General features: G+C 35.5%; 1 long non-coding RNA gene across 1 annotated transcript; it reads left to right on the top strand.

The window, feature by feature from the left end:
* Window positions 1-9,892: 9,892 nt before the first annotated feature.
* On the top strand, window positions 9,893-12,354 carry LOC127150277 (uncharacterized). The gene is made up of 3 exons (XR_007822505.1): window positions 9,893-9,925; window positions 10,958-11,450; window positions 11,529-12,354. It is a non-coding gene; the product is annotated as an uncharacterized LOC127150277 (long non-coding RNA).
* The last annotated feature ends 1,437 nt before the right edge of the window (window positions 12,355-13,791 follow it).

Raw genomic sequence — 13,791 nt, forward strand, 5'->3', positions numbered from 1 at the left:
TTAAATTCAATTTTACCAAAACTAACTTTTCCCTCCAAAATCTCAAATTAACTTAAATCCTCAATTATTTTAATCAATCAAATCTTTTCCAATAAATCACTTATAACTTCCAACATGAATTATCTTAAACCAACCATAACAACTTCACTCCAGAATTAATATTTATCTTTCTGCAGAATAATTAATTATCTTCCACAATAATTAATTATTATTTATTTTTCTCCAGAATAATTAATTATTATTTATCTTTCTCCAAAATAATTAATTATCTTCCACAATAATTAATTATTATTTATCTTTATCCAAAATAATTATCCTTTTACAAATAATTATATTTTCCCAAAACATAATTATTTTGCTTTTTCTCCCTTACTCAATATTCTTTCTCCAAAAATAATTATCTTTTCCTTAAATAATTATATTTCAACAAATATTTTTTCCTTTCACATAATAATTATATATATATTTCCACATATACATATAATTATTAAATCTCCAACAAACTTTCAACCCCACAATTTAATTAAATAACGTCCATAATTCAACTTCAACAACACTAAAAATCCACAACTTTACTTAATTCTCTTAACTTGCCATTTAATCAAAAAACTCAACAAACATCACATGCCAAAACTTCTAATTAATTAAATATTCATCCAAGAGATATTTTATTAATTTCAATTCCCACATAAAACAAATAATTCTCATTAAATGAATTCAAAATAACGCCCAATAAATTAAATCTAATTAAATAAAATTAAGATAATTAACTTCCAAAATTATCTTAATTTTTGGGGCGTTACACCTCAACCTTCTTGTATTGAAAACTTGCAATTCTCAGTTTGAATTTCGTTAATGATCTTTGAAATTCTTTTCTTTCTCTTTCACCTTTTATTAAATTTCTCTCAAGAGGTAGCGAGATTGTTGGCGAGGATTTTGTATGGCATCGGGTTAAGTCTCGCACCCCGTCCCCTATGAGAAAGGTTACGATTTTGAGACTAGAGAAATCCCCTTCAGTGCGAATGTCCCATATCTCTCTCAAAACCACCAAATTTGACAACAATCATGAAGAATGAAAGCAAAGAAAGGTTAAGGATCCCTTGTTTACTCATAGTACTATTTAGGTGAGAGAACTCATAACCAACAAGAGAGCAGTTAGTAGTCGCAGATAGGTGGGGCTCAACCACGAGATGGGAATTTGATGGAGTTCTAGAAGAAAGGAGAATTTTTTATGAAAAAGAGGAAGAGAAGGTAAAAGGCCTGTCTGAATAACTCGATAATGTGCACTAGGTCTTTTTTCATATTCCCTCCATTCGATGATCCCTCTGCCTTATTTCTTAATTCTTAACCAAGCTAAACCCACACTGCCTAAATTATGAGGTTGAATCCCAAGAATTGAGGACGCCTCATCATACCATTTCGGGTGCTTAGTTTGAAGGTTGATTAAGAAAATCTCTCTCAGATAAATCCAGCATAGGCTATTTATGCATGAGGCCTCGTCTCTATTGAGTTCAGTTAGTTTGGGAAGAAGATAAAGAAAATCAAAGAAAGAGAAAAGAGAAGGCAAGATTCAAAGATTATCCACTTATTCATTATTATATCTTTTCATTCGCAGAGCAGAAGAGAGAAAAAGAATAGTTATGATTATCATAGACATTCATTCATCAATCTCCTTTTTTGGAATGAGGGCATAAAGAAGAAGAGAGATGAGATCGAAGAAAGAGAAAAGTCTAAGAAAGATCTTGATAAGAAAGGAGAAAAGAGAAAGTAAGATAATCCTTATAGAAATCAAAGCTTTCTCTTTATTCAATTTCAAATTCTTTGAACCTTTCTTCTTTCTTCATTTCTTGAGAAATACTTTTTTTTACCAGTTCCCACTACGCAGTTCTAAAAATGAGTCTAATAGAAAGAACTATGTGCAGATCGAACAAGGTGTGCTACCTAGATACCATTTTAAGAAAGTGAATTCATGCCAAAAATCTATGTACTTCTCAGAAAGTTCTTGTGTCTCGAAAAATGAAATAGGAATAGGATCAAGCTTCTTTACACCCCAACCGATCGGAGTTGCTTAGCATCAAGCTATGTTTTGGCACATCCAGAGCAAAGGTGTCAGATCCGAGAGAACTAAGAAGGAAAGAAAGAAAGAAGAATTTCAATATCTCGTACTAGAGTTAAAGAACTCTTCACTCTCTTATCACACAAAGTAGTTAATCGAGATTTTTGGGCAGTTGTTAAAAGCGGATGAGGAATTCAATTTGAGATAACGAATGAGTCAACTCATCTCGAGCTTTCTTTTCTTTTACACTCCTATTCTTTGAGTTCCATTCTAAGTTGCACTCCTCTCCTTTTTAGTCGAGCTGCTTAGCACCTTATTTAGTAGCTCAACTTGCACTCCTTGACAGTTGCTTCGCTTCGTGCCTACTCCGTCTCTCCTTTTAGTCGAGTTATTTTGTAAACTCTAGACGGGTCAGAGGTAAGGTCCTCCTTCTTCCTAGGTAATCTTTAAAGTCTCGTACTCCATAAGCAAGTGTAGTTCACCAGTGCTGATTTCAGAAGTGAGAACATAGCCCATAGGCGCTAGAACAGATAAAATAAAGATATGAGTCGTTAGACTTGAATCTAATCTCGTTATTTAAAGAATTAGGAATTTCTATCGTTTATGCAATGGGATATCAAAGCTCAGAAGCCTCAGGTTGAAGCCTTTCATCCTTGAATTACTTTACTACTTTGATAGGGAAAGTTTAGCTCTCTTATCCCTTCAAGTTAGTGATGGAGCGAATTCCCCTTCGTCTGATCCCACGTATGATAAAGACAAACTACATTTAGGAATGAAGAAAGAAGAAAACAAAAATTCATGATGTTCCAATTGGAATCAAAGAAAGATGAACAAGAAACTCATAAATGACAAAAGAGAACTCATGAATTCACAAGCAAACCACCCACTGATATATGGCATTCATTCCCAACTCAATGAACAAGGAGAAAATGAAGAAAGCAAATATTCCCAACAAATGCTCAATTAGATTGAAGACGTTCGAACCAAAGAATTTAAAAAATGGCATTCCCTATTTGTCTCATTCTCTATTTCAAAAGAGAGTAATGAGAAAAATCATCAGTTCAGAAGAATCAGAAAGTTAGAGGCTGGGTCAAGCTCTATGGGAGTTATTTCCTAGTCGAATCATATCAATTCTGATTCCATCATCTGAGAGATTCAATACTCATTATTAGGGTGTTAGGGAATCCATCCCAAATAGGAAGGACGAGACCAGAAGCATCCATCTTTCTCTTTCAGCTGTGAAGGTGAAAATGAGTGCAGCCAATCTTTCTCTTTATCTTTTTCAGTTGCGTCTGTGCTCCTCTTGCACGGTTCTTGATATCCTACTTGTTCATTATCATATTCTTGAAAGAACTTCCTACTGTGTGTGCTTTTGGGACTGAAGTGACTGAAAGAGTGGATTCATAGTTCCATTGGTGAAAGACCATGTTAATAGAGTAAAAGTCAAAAGGTCTCGATATTCAGACGGGTTTCCAAGGGTGCTCTCTCTTCCCTATAGTATTCTACATCAAAAAGAAAAGAAGAAAGTTTTGAACCTCACCAGAGCAAGGGAAAGGCTAGTTTCATAACACATTCGTTATTGAAGACTCTTAATCCAATCCTCGTATCTGCTATCTGTGCTTCTATATCCTCGATTCTCACTCTTTTTTCCTGAATTCCCCGCTACGTGGCAACTCCATATCCATATTCATAATGTCTTGAGGCTAGTCTCTTACTGAGATAGCTTCCTTACCTTGCTGGGGATGGAAATTCCACCACTAGGTCGGTTCTAAGTTCTACTAGACTAGGTCGCTAACTGATGCTCGAACCAAAATGTTGTCTAAACTTATTCAATTAGGGCGTAATGGGCTAAATCCGAGTAAACAAAGCCTTTCAACCCCGTAGATAGGATCAAAGAGGTCTGGAGGATCAAAGAATTTGAGAAGCAATTGAATAGGTTCATATTCCATTTCATTACTCCTTCGTAGGTGCAAAGCGAAACGACTGTGAAGGAATGCATTATGAAATAACTCGACTCAAAATAGAGGCTCCGTTAGGAGTTGAAAGCAAAGTTCTTATCCCTTATTCGATGAAGGAGCCCTTATATTTAGAAATAACTTGACTCCAAATGATAAGGATCAAAGAATTTGAAAGCGAACTCCTTCCTTATCCAATTAGAAATAACTCGACTGAAAACAATAAGGATAGGTTTAAAGAATTTAAAAGTGAAGTCTTTATCGCTTATTAGGAGCCCTTAAGATTAGAAATAACTCGACTAAAAATGATAAGGATACAAATGTTAGGACTTGAAAGAAAAGTCCTTTTTCCTTATTAGGAGCCCTTAGATTAATAGAAGAAATTGGTATAAAAAATAGTCAAAAAAAAAGCAAGTAAAAAAAAAAGACAGTCGATTTAACAGTTCTATTTCTTTCAGAGGGAAATATTAATATCTATTATGTTCTATCAGCACACAAAAAGGGTGAGACGAGATATCTAGTGTGAAAGTCGGCCAACATTTGTATCGGAAAATAGGAGGTTTCCAAGTACATGCCCAAGTACTTATTACTTCTTGGGTTCTAATTGATATCTTATTAGGTTTGGCCATTATAGTTGTTCGTAATCCACAAACCATTCCTATTGACGATCAGAATTTATTTGAATATGTCCTTGAATTCATTCGAGACGTGAGCAAAACTCAAATTGACGAAGAATATGGTCCATGGGTTCCCTTTATTGAAACTATCTTTCTATTTCTTTTTGTTTCGAATTGGTCATTTATGTATGGAAAATCATACAGTTACCTCACGGAGAGTTAGCCACACCTACAAATGATATAAAAACTACTTTTGCTTTAGCTTTACTCACATCAATAGCATATTTTGATGCGGGGCTTAGCAAAAAAGGATGAAGCTCTTTTGCTAAATACATTCAACCAACTCCAATCCTTTTACCCATTAACATCTTAAAAGATTTCACAAAAACCCTATCCATGAATTTTAATTGACTTTTTCGAAATATATTAGCTGATGAATTAGTAGTTATTGTTCTTCTTTCTTTAGTACCTTTAGTAGTTCCTATACTTGTTATCTTCCTTGGATTATTGACAAGTGGTATTTAAGCTCTGATTTTTGCAACGTTAGCTACAGCTTACATAGGCGAATCCATGGAGGGTCAGTATTTATTAGTTTTCTAATTAATTAATATGGATTTATCAAATTCTTTGAGCCTTTAAATTTGAAGAATAAGGAAGGAGTTTCGCTTTCAAATTCTGAGATAATTCTTTGATCCTTATCCGATGTATATGGATTTCTAACTCGTTCTACGTGGCTTAATTAGGTTCGACCCTTGTTTATTTTTATTCAAAACCCTTGTTTTTGGACGACTTTCTCTTTCTTCCTTTTAGTTAGACATTTCTCTGTTTCCTAGGTCTTCCAACAACTCCCTTTTGCCTTGAATAGCTGGTGCCCTCTGTCGGAACCACCATAACTCTCGATTGCTCAACTGTCTGGGACTTAACTCCCTGATCCCTTTGAACTGTTGTGTTCAACTACGAGCGATCTTTCTTGAAATGTCCTGGTTGTCCACACTAGTAACACACACTGGCATCCAAAAGACACTAACCCCGATGATTCCTGCCACAACTCGTTTATGGGGTTCGCCTAACTATACTAGCAACAGACTCCTGACATGTCTGTGGTCTTATTATTGATCTAGCAGATTTACTAGGTATTCTCAGGCTCTACCTTTGATAAACACTACCATAACTCATGTTCCTCAATGCTTTGCCTCCAGACCAATTCTTAAAGTCTTGAGGGCCTGAAATATTTACCAACCTCTGTTGCTCACAACCACTAAAATCGCTAGCTGTTGAAGCCCCATGACTAAGTTGCACTACTGACTTCTCTTCTGTTAAACTCTGCTTCACATGAAGAGTAGTCTCCACTAACTGAGAAAAATCTGTCCACTTAGCAATGGTTGTAACTAGGGTACATATCTCAAAACGCAACCCTCTTTCAAACCTTCGGCACCTATCACTAGACGTTACAATAATATTAACATATCGTGAAAGTTTGGTATACTTTCTCTCGTACTCGACCACTGAAAGTGATACTTGTTTCAACCCCAGAAACTCATCCATCTTGGCCTCGTAGTATGTGCTGGGATAATACTTATCTTCGAAAATGTCTCTAAAAGTCTGTCAATCTAGAGTACGTGCATCACTGCATCTAGCTAATATGAATTTCAACCATCCTTCAACCTACTTCTGCAACAAAAATGTGGCCAATCTGACTTTCCATTCCTCATAACAATCCATTACATCAAAACATTTTTCAAGCATATTCAACCACTCCTCCAAATTAGTTGGATCTATGGAACCCACAAACACTGTGACCCTAACTTCTTTAGTCGTTCAATTCTATATGTCTTTTCTGGATCACTAGGCTCTGCTCTCTCTGGCCTTCCAATCTCCTGTGCAGTTCTCACAAACCGCTCATCTCTTGCCCCAACCTGAACCCTTAGGGTGCTAGATTCCCCTACAAACTGACCCTGGGTAGGACCTTGCATCCCGTCCTAATTTTGCCTGCTTCGTCTGCTAGTATGTGGTGGCATGACTCCTATAATATATCAACACATTAAACATACTATAGATACTTAACTCAAATGCATGATACTAAATGTCTACTCACATGTTAATTATAACTGGACTTACTTCTACCCTTACTTAGACCATACTACACTAGTTCCCTCTAAATTAACTTAACTTCCAACTATTTATTTTCTAGTTTCTTCTTAGAGCTAACTGTTTTATCTTCATTCCCATGGAGCAAACTGCTTTTATACCAAGTTGTCACACCCCCTCCTGAACTACCTGCTAACTTAACCTGAAAGACAGCATCGCTCTCCTCTAACGATATCTGTCAACTTTGTTGAACTTTTAAACATGATAAACTTGCTAATCTAGTATATAAACTATTATACATGCAAACAACACAGCGGAACCTAGACTAATCATATACATACATGAAGTGTAGCCCGAAAATAACTGATTTTGCAAGTAAACCTAATAGAGACACCTTAACCAAAACATAACCAACAAAGGTTTACACAACCGCAACTTCTAGAGCTTACACGAACTGTACAGTATCTATATAGTACAAAGACATATACAACATAACACAACAGACTCTATGTACAACTCTAACCACGTACTGGCAATCAATATTGGTGCTTCAGCAATCTAAGGCAATCTATCGGGCACCGAGAACTCGATCTCTACCTGAAAAGTGGGTAAAACATTTTGGAATGGCAAGCTATAAAGCTTAGTGAGTGACTCAGTTTAAAACTATAAATTTAAAGATAAGAGCACGTGAAAGCTTACACATATAAACCTGTTTATACAAGTCGTAAATATAAACGTATAATAGTAAGACTAGCTTTCTTAAATACTCAATATGTAAGTCATTGAAATCTAGCAAGGCATATCAAGTATATCAAAACATTTTAACTAACATGACAAATCTACGTTGTGTAGGCACGCTCAATACAACCAACATTTATAAGCTCTATGATCTAGGGGTGATAGAGATTAAACGAGCAAGGCGAAAGAAAGACCGAAATTCTACCCTAATTGCAATTAATTAACAAAAAAACCCTAAAACAAAATAAGGTTAAAATACTCAGTATGTACTCACTGAAATCTAACAGGCATATCAAGAATATCAAAACATTTTAATTAACATGACAAATCTACGTTGTGTAGGACACGCCCAGTACAACCAACGTTTACAAGCTCTACAATGTAGTTGGGGCCGCCAGTATTCCCATTGTCTTTGTTCTAGTGGGGCTCATCCAGTACTCATGACAGTATCGTTGTATGGAGTACACTCAACGTCAACAACAGAATCTAACTTGTGCGCACATGGTACCATATAGCATCGGGCTCAACATCTCAGTCATATAGTTAACAGAACCATCAAAAAATCATACAAAAACATTAAAACATGCCAGCTATCTTTATCTTTCGTAAAGCTCAAGCTTACTCAAATTGCTCATGGAAAACTGAAAATCTAAAAACAATACTTGCTTAAAATGATTTTGTTTCAGCTACTTTTCAGAAATTCAATAATAACGTGCTCATATATAAATTTCATGATAAAACTTTCCACTTGAAATTACACATGAAACCGTTCATATAAATGATGTACTATCTATAGAAATGTAATCATACATAACAGTTTAGAAACTGTTCATAGAAATCATGTACTATTCATAGAAATATATTCATAAATAATAGTTTATAAATCTGTTTGAAATATGTTTTGTCACTCACTGTCTTGAGCTAGATCCTTGGTCTGTAAGCTCAATTTAATTCTTCTTGGCCTGTCAACAACCAAACCGAGTATTAGAACCCTAATTATTCTAGTTTTCTAAAGATAGACTTAACAAGTTGCACTAAAGATGATGCTCACGAAAACAAAGTTTAAGAAATAAAATCCTATCAATTAGAGATTTTAACTCAATGTATACACATCGGAAAACTCAAAAAATCAGAGGATATCAGATTTCACGTGGAAAACACATACTCTGCCTTTTCTGTCAAATATCACCCAATTAACAACACAATTGACTCAAACATCCTTCATAAAAATTGTTCAAAAATAAATTAGATTTTAGAAAATTCAAACCTCACCTCTTAGTTTTTCTTGAGAAGATCAAATCGAATAAAAAACTATAGGTGTGCAGAGTGGGTCAAAATCTGCCATGATTGAAACTTCCTTTGAGTTTTTCTCCTTCTTCCTCAATCTTAGAACTAAGAAATCTTCTTCTTCCTCCTCAGGTTCTCTCCAATTATTCTCTCAAAAGAAAGATCTAAAATTTGGATGAAAATGGTGAGGAGTTGCTTGGCAGTGGAGGGAAAGAGAAGAAGGAAAAAAAATGAAATTTCCCTTTTCTCTTTTCCTCTTTCTTCCCTTTATATCCCTTCTTTTCTCCTTTTTTTTTTTTTTTTTGATAAAAACCACTAATTATATAAAAAATATTATATAATTAATTTCTATTTTCTATTATTCTTTTATATAAAAAAAATCCAAAGAGAATCTCGATTTTACAATTTGGTTATCTTTTCTTGTTGTACTTTTCATGTAGCTTCCAATAGGTACACTTTAGGTATGCTTGGACTTTTCTCTTCCTTTATCTAGATCTTGCAAAGATTCCCTCTGCTTTTTGGTTTGTGGTCATTAAGGCATCTTTTACTCCCCCATCTCCCCCTATATATACCCCATTTCCTCTTTTAATTTATCACTTGCAATTGGAATTGGCTGCCTTTTTCCCTTTTTTGGTGTTTTCTCATTCGTAGGTAACTTCTTTTTTGTTTGCACACTTTTGTCTTAGTTCTTTGTTTCTGCCTTGTTTTCTAGGTACATTCCATTTTTCCTTCTTTGTATTCATGTATGTTGTAGTCACTTTCTTCACATTACACCACTTTCCCAAAAATACTTGTACATCTTTCCTTATATGCTTCTACTGCCTTTTCTTACTTTATTGATTGTTTGTAATGTAGTAGCATTGTCCATTCTGTTTTGTATTTTAATTGATGTTTCAACTACTATGAAATTTCGTTCATTCTTTTAAACGAATTTCAAAACTCTAAGGCTACCTATTTTTTAACATAAAAAACGTTCACTTTCTATGCTCTTATTAATGCATTAAGTTATGATTCTTGCTTTTGGGTGGTATTCGTCCACATACAAGGTATATATATGTACTATTTTTTCCATTCTTTTATTCCATATGTTATATTATTTATAATTCCTCGTGCAAACGTCTCATGTCCTTACGATTTTCCTTTCCTTATGCAGGACGTCGCCCTTCATAATAACCTTGTACGAGGTACTTTGGATTAGCCTTTAGTAGTATTTTTTTTTTTCATTTTCTGGTTTTGTTTCGTTTACCGTTAAACCGTTTGTAGTGTTATTTCAATTGTTCCCAAGACATTTTTGGTTTTGTTATTTCCCTTCTCCTCGGTTTTGTATTAATCAAATTGTGCTTGTTTTCTTCAGTTGTTTTATTACGCGTTTATTATATGCACTTTATATTTTGAATCGTTGAATAACTATTTTTTTCCATGCACGTTCAATACCTAGCTTTCAAAAAGTAACATCTCTATAGTATGCATTTCACAATTTAATTAAGATATTAGTGTAAGAATAGTGAACATAATTATAGAGCAATAATCGCCTACTATATGTTTAAAACAACCATAAGTGGAAGAAAAGGAAATGCACGTACAATTGAATAAAACATAATAAGTAGGAAACAATTATTTCACACTAGGAAAAAAGATTCACACATAGTTATTTCACACAAGTACAATTGAAAAAATATTAACACATGTTTAGTCTTTTCATAATTATTTCACAGTAGGAAACATATGTTTAAACTCAATGTTAACGTTTTCAAATTCAACCCCCAAATGTGTTCTTTAGAACAAATATTATTATTAGTGAAATTTCCTCCTTAGTGATGTCCTACAAAAGTTTGCTTTTGTGTGTAGTGTTCCTTATTTCAAAGTAGAGTAACGTTTTTAAAATACTTGTACATATTTTTCTAATTACTACCAATAAGTTTACGAACTCACACAAACAAAAACACATATTTTTCAAAACTACTACATAATTCTACATCCCATATAGTTTGGGTTTAGGTGCAACCAAATTTATAAATTACACTTTCAAATCTTCTTTTTCGATGTAATTTTTTTCCTTTTAAATCCACATTCATCACATGTTGTATCATGTTCTATAGGTTAATTTGGCGACACACTTGTAGGCATGTTTCCTATTTGAAATTGATGTTTACTGTTTTGTTTTTTTACATCCCAATATCATCCTTCTAACAATGCTTGTACCTAATGATTGTTAGGAAAGTTGTCACCTATAAATGGATCCACAAAGCCTTGTTACAGTCCTAACTGCGTTCATAGTGTCCCAACTCAACTATTGCTAACATTGGAGGTACTCATGAACGACAATAAGCGGCTGCTACATACACCGTACGATACTAGGCATAGAATTAGGCAGCTTGCGTACTTCTACATGATACACGAGTCTGATCTAGTGTGTCATCAAAGCACTTGAATGGACAGGCAAACATTTGATATGTCATTTACTACGGACTATAGTTGGCCTAGAATCGACAAAGATTATCGATGTTGAGGAAATGTTGTCATGTTCTTGCACGTTCTTGCCCATGACGTGAAGAATCAATACAAAGGGAATTTTCTCGGTCTGGTGAGACTGTTTCGTGACATTTTAATCTCGTTTTATTGGTTGTGATATAACTCCACGATGAGTTAATAAAGAAACAAGTGCCAGTAACAAACACCTGCACGGATCCACAATGGAAGTGTTTTGAGGTACGCATTATCGAAATCATCTCTTTGTCACATATCAGTACATCCCACTAATTTATGGCACTTTGTTTAACTCTGCAGAATTTCCTTGGGGCATTGGACAAAAAGTACATAAAGGTGAACGTGCCATAAAACGAGCGTCATACGTACAGAACGTGTAAGGGGGAAATTGCTACTAATGTTCTCTACATCTGCGACACAAAAGGGAATTTTGTATACGTACTGGCCGGTTGGGAAGGATCCGCAACCAATTCGCATATTCTTTGAGATGTGCTTGCATAACCAAAAGAATTACAAGTGCCAAAGGGTATTTACAATTTATTATCCGACCACACCGTTTAACAATTCCTAATTGACCGCGCATATAGAGGCCAGAGGTACCACTTGCAAGAGTGGCGTGGTGTTGAAAATGCACCAACCACTACGAAAAAATACTTCACCACAAAACACTCATTCGTAAAAAATATCATTGAACGTGCATTCGGTCTTCTCAAGGGTCGCTAGGCAATACTTCTTGGGAAGTCGTACTATCCCCTCCAAGTGCGCAGTGTCACACCATCCTAGCATGTTGCCTACTGCATAATTTGATTAATAAAGAAATGACGAAAGGCGAAGACTTAGACGATATTGGCGAGGGAGACTCAGTGCAACGACCACCACAGGTGACAACATTCAATACATTAAGACCACAAACGAGTGGACTCAGTTGCAGGATGAATTAACTGAAGCGATGTTCACCGAATGGCAGTTGCGTAACGCCTAGATAAAACCATTTGAAATTAGATCCCCTGCATTGTATGGCAATTTATATTTCCTCTACTATTTCATTTGAATGTCGAATGTATGCATGAATGATTTACAGGAATAGAAAAATATTTTTAGAATGATAAGCGATGAAGTTGTATCACCTTTATTGTGTATTTACTATTACAATTCAACATTACTTACGTATTTCGTGTATTTGTTGTCTTTTGTCATTGTCAATATGAAAAGCTTGTCTCGTGCTCCCAAACATGTGTGGACAAAGGAGGAGGGAGGCCACTCTAGTTGCGTGTTTAGTGGAGTTGGTTTTTGGGGGTGGATGGAAGTCGAACAACGGGACGTTTCGATCAGGTTAGCTGGCCTAACTTGTCCAAATGATGTCTGCAAAGTTGCCTGGATGTCATATCCAAGCCACTACTATAATAGATTGCCAAATTAAGACACTGAAGCGAACCTTCTAGGCTATCGCAGAAATGCGTCGGCCATCGTGTAGTGGATTCTAGTGGAATGATGAGGCGAAGTGCATCATTGTCGAGAAGGACTTGTTCGACAATTGGGTCAAGGAAAGGAACCTAATATAAACATAACATTATTTCGGAAGTGTACTTTAATTCACAACTTTTTTGTATGGTAGTTTAAAGTGCTCATGTTCTTTATGCAGATACGTCATACAGCGAAGGGGCTCCTTAACAAACTGTTTCCCTATTACGACGAATTTGCATATGTGTTCGAGAGGGATAGGACGACGGGTCACTTTACAAAGACGTTCGTCGATGTTGGGTCTAATGATCCTAGCGGGTACAAGAGGTTTCAAATGCCTGATGGAAATGATATGGAATTTCTCAGCATGTATAACCAAGGGTTTGACATGTCTCAGGATGATGTACGTGCTTTACTCCCTGCTCACACGTTAGAGGGTCGGGCCAGATCGAGTGAATCAAAACGACAGAGAGGGAGCGCAGTAGGTGGGTGAGATTGAGATGATTTATGAGGCGTTGAAGTGTGTGAATGACCAGTTGAGGATGATTGCGGAGTGGCCTTCGCGCACTGCAGAATGATACCACAATTCGCTAGGAAGTCTTACGACAGTTGCGGGCGATGCCAAAGCTAAGTAGGTTGGACAAGGCGCGCTGCTGGTGGAGCCTCTTTCACAATTTGGACGACATGCGTGGTTTCATTGAGATGACTGACGAGGAGAGGATGGACTAATGCACAGTCCTCCTACGAGATCTTCCTATGTACGTCCACCAACTAATCCTTATCGTTTCTTCCTTCAGTTCGTATCTGATTTGTACTCTTATTCGTAACTTTATTTTATTAAACTGTTTTAGTACGTACTATTTTATGATTTTTATACGATTTTTACTATTTTATGAAACTGTTATTCGTAATGTTCTACTATCGAAATTCAGTTTAAGAAGTGTTGGTTTAAATGATTACATTTTGTACGGTGTGTGTAACATTTGTAGAAAATTGTCGTTCAAGTGCTATGTAGTAACTAATTGAAGCACGTTAAATATGAACGAATGCATTATAGGTTGTAAGCGAACATATGTAGAAAAATGCAGGATGCGCTCGGACA

This window comes from Cucumis melo, chromosome 7 (genome assembly GCF_025177605.1).
Source record: "Cucumis melo cultivar AY chromosome 7, USDA_Cmelo_AY_1.0, whole genome shotgun sequence".
In the NCBI taxonomy this organism is placed as follows: Eukaryota; Viridiplantae; Streptophyta; class Magnoliopsida; order Cucurbitales; family Cucurbitaceae; genus Cucumis; species Cucumis melo.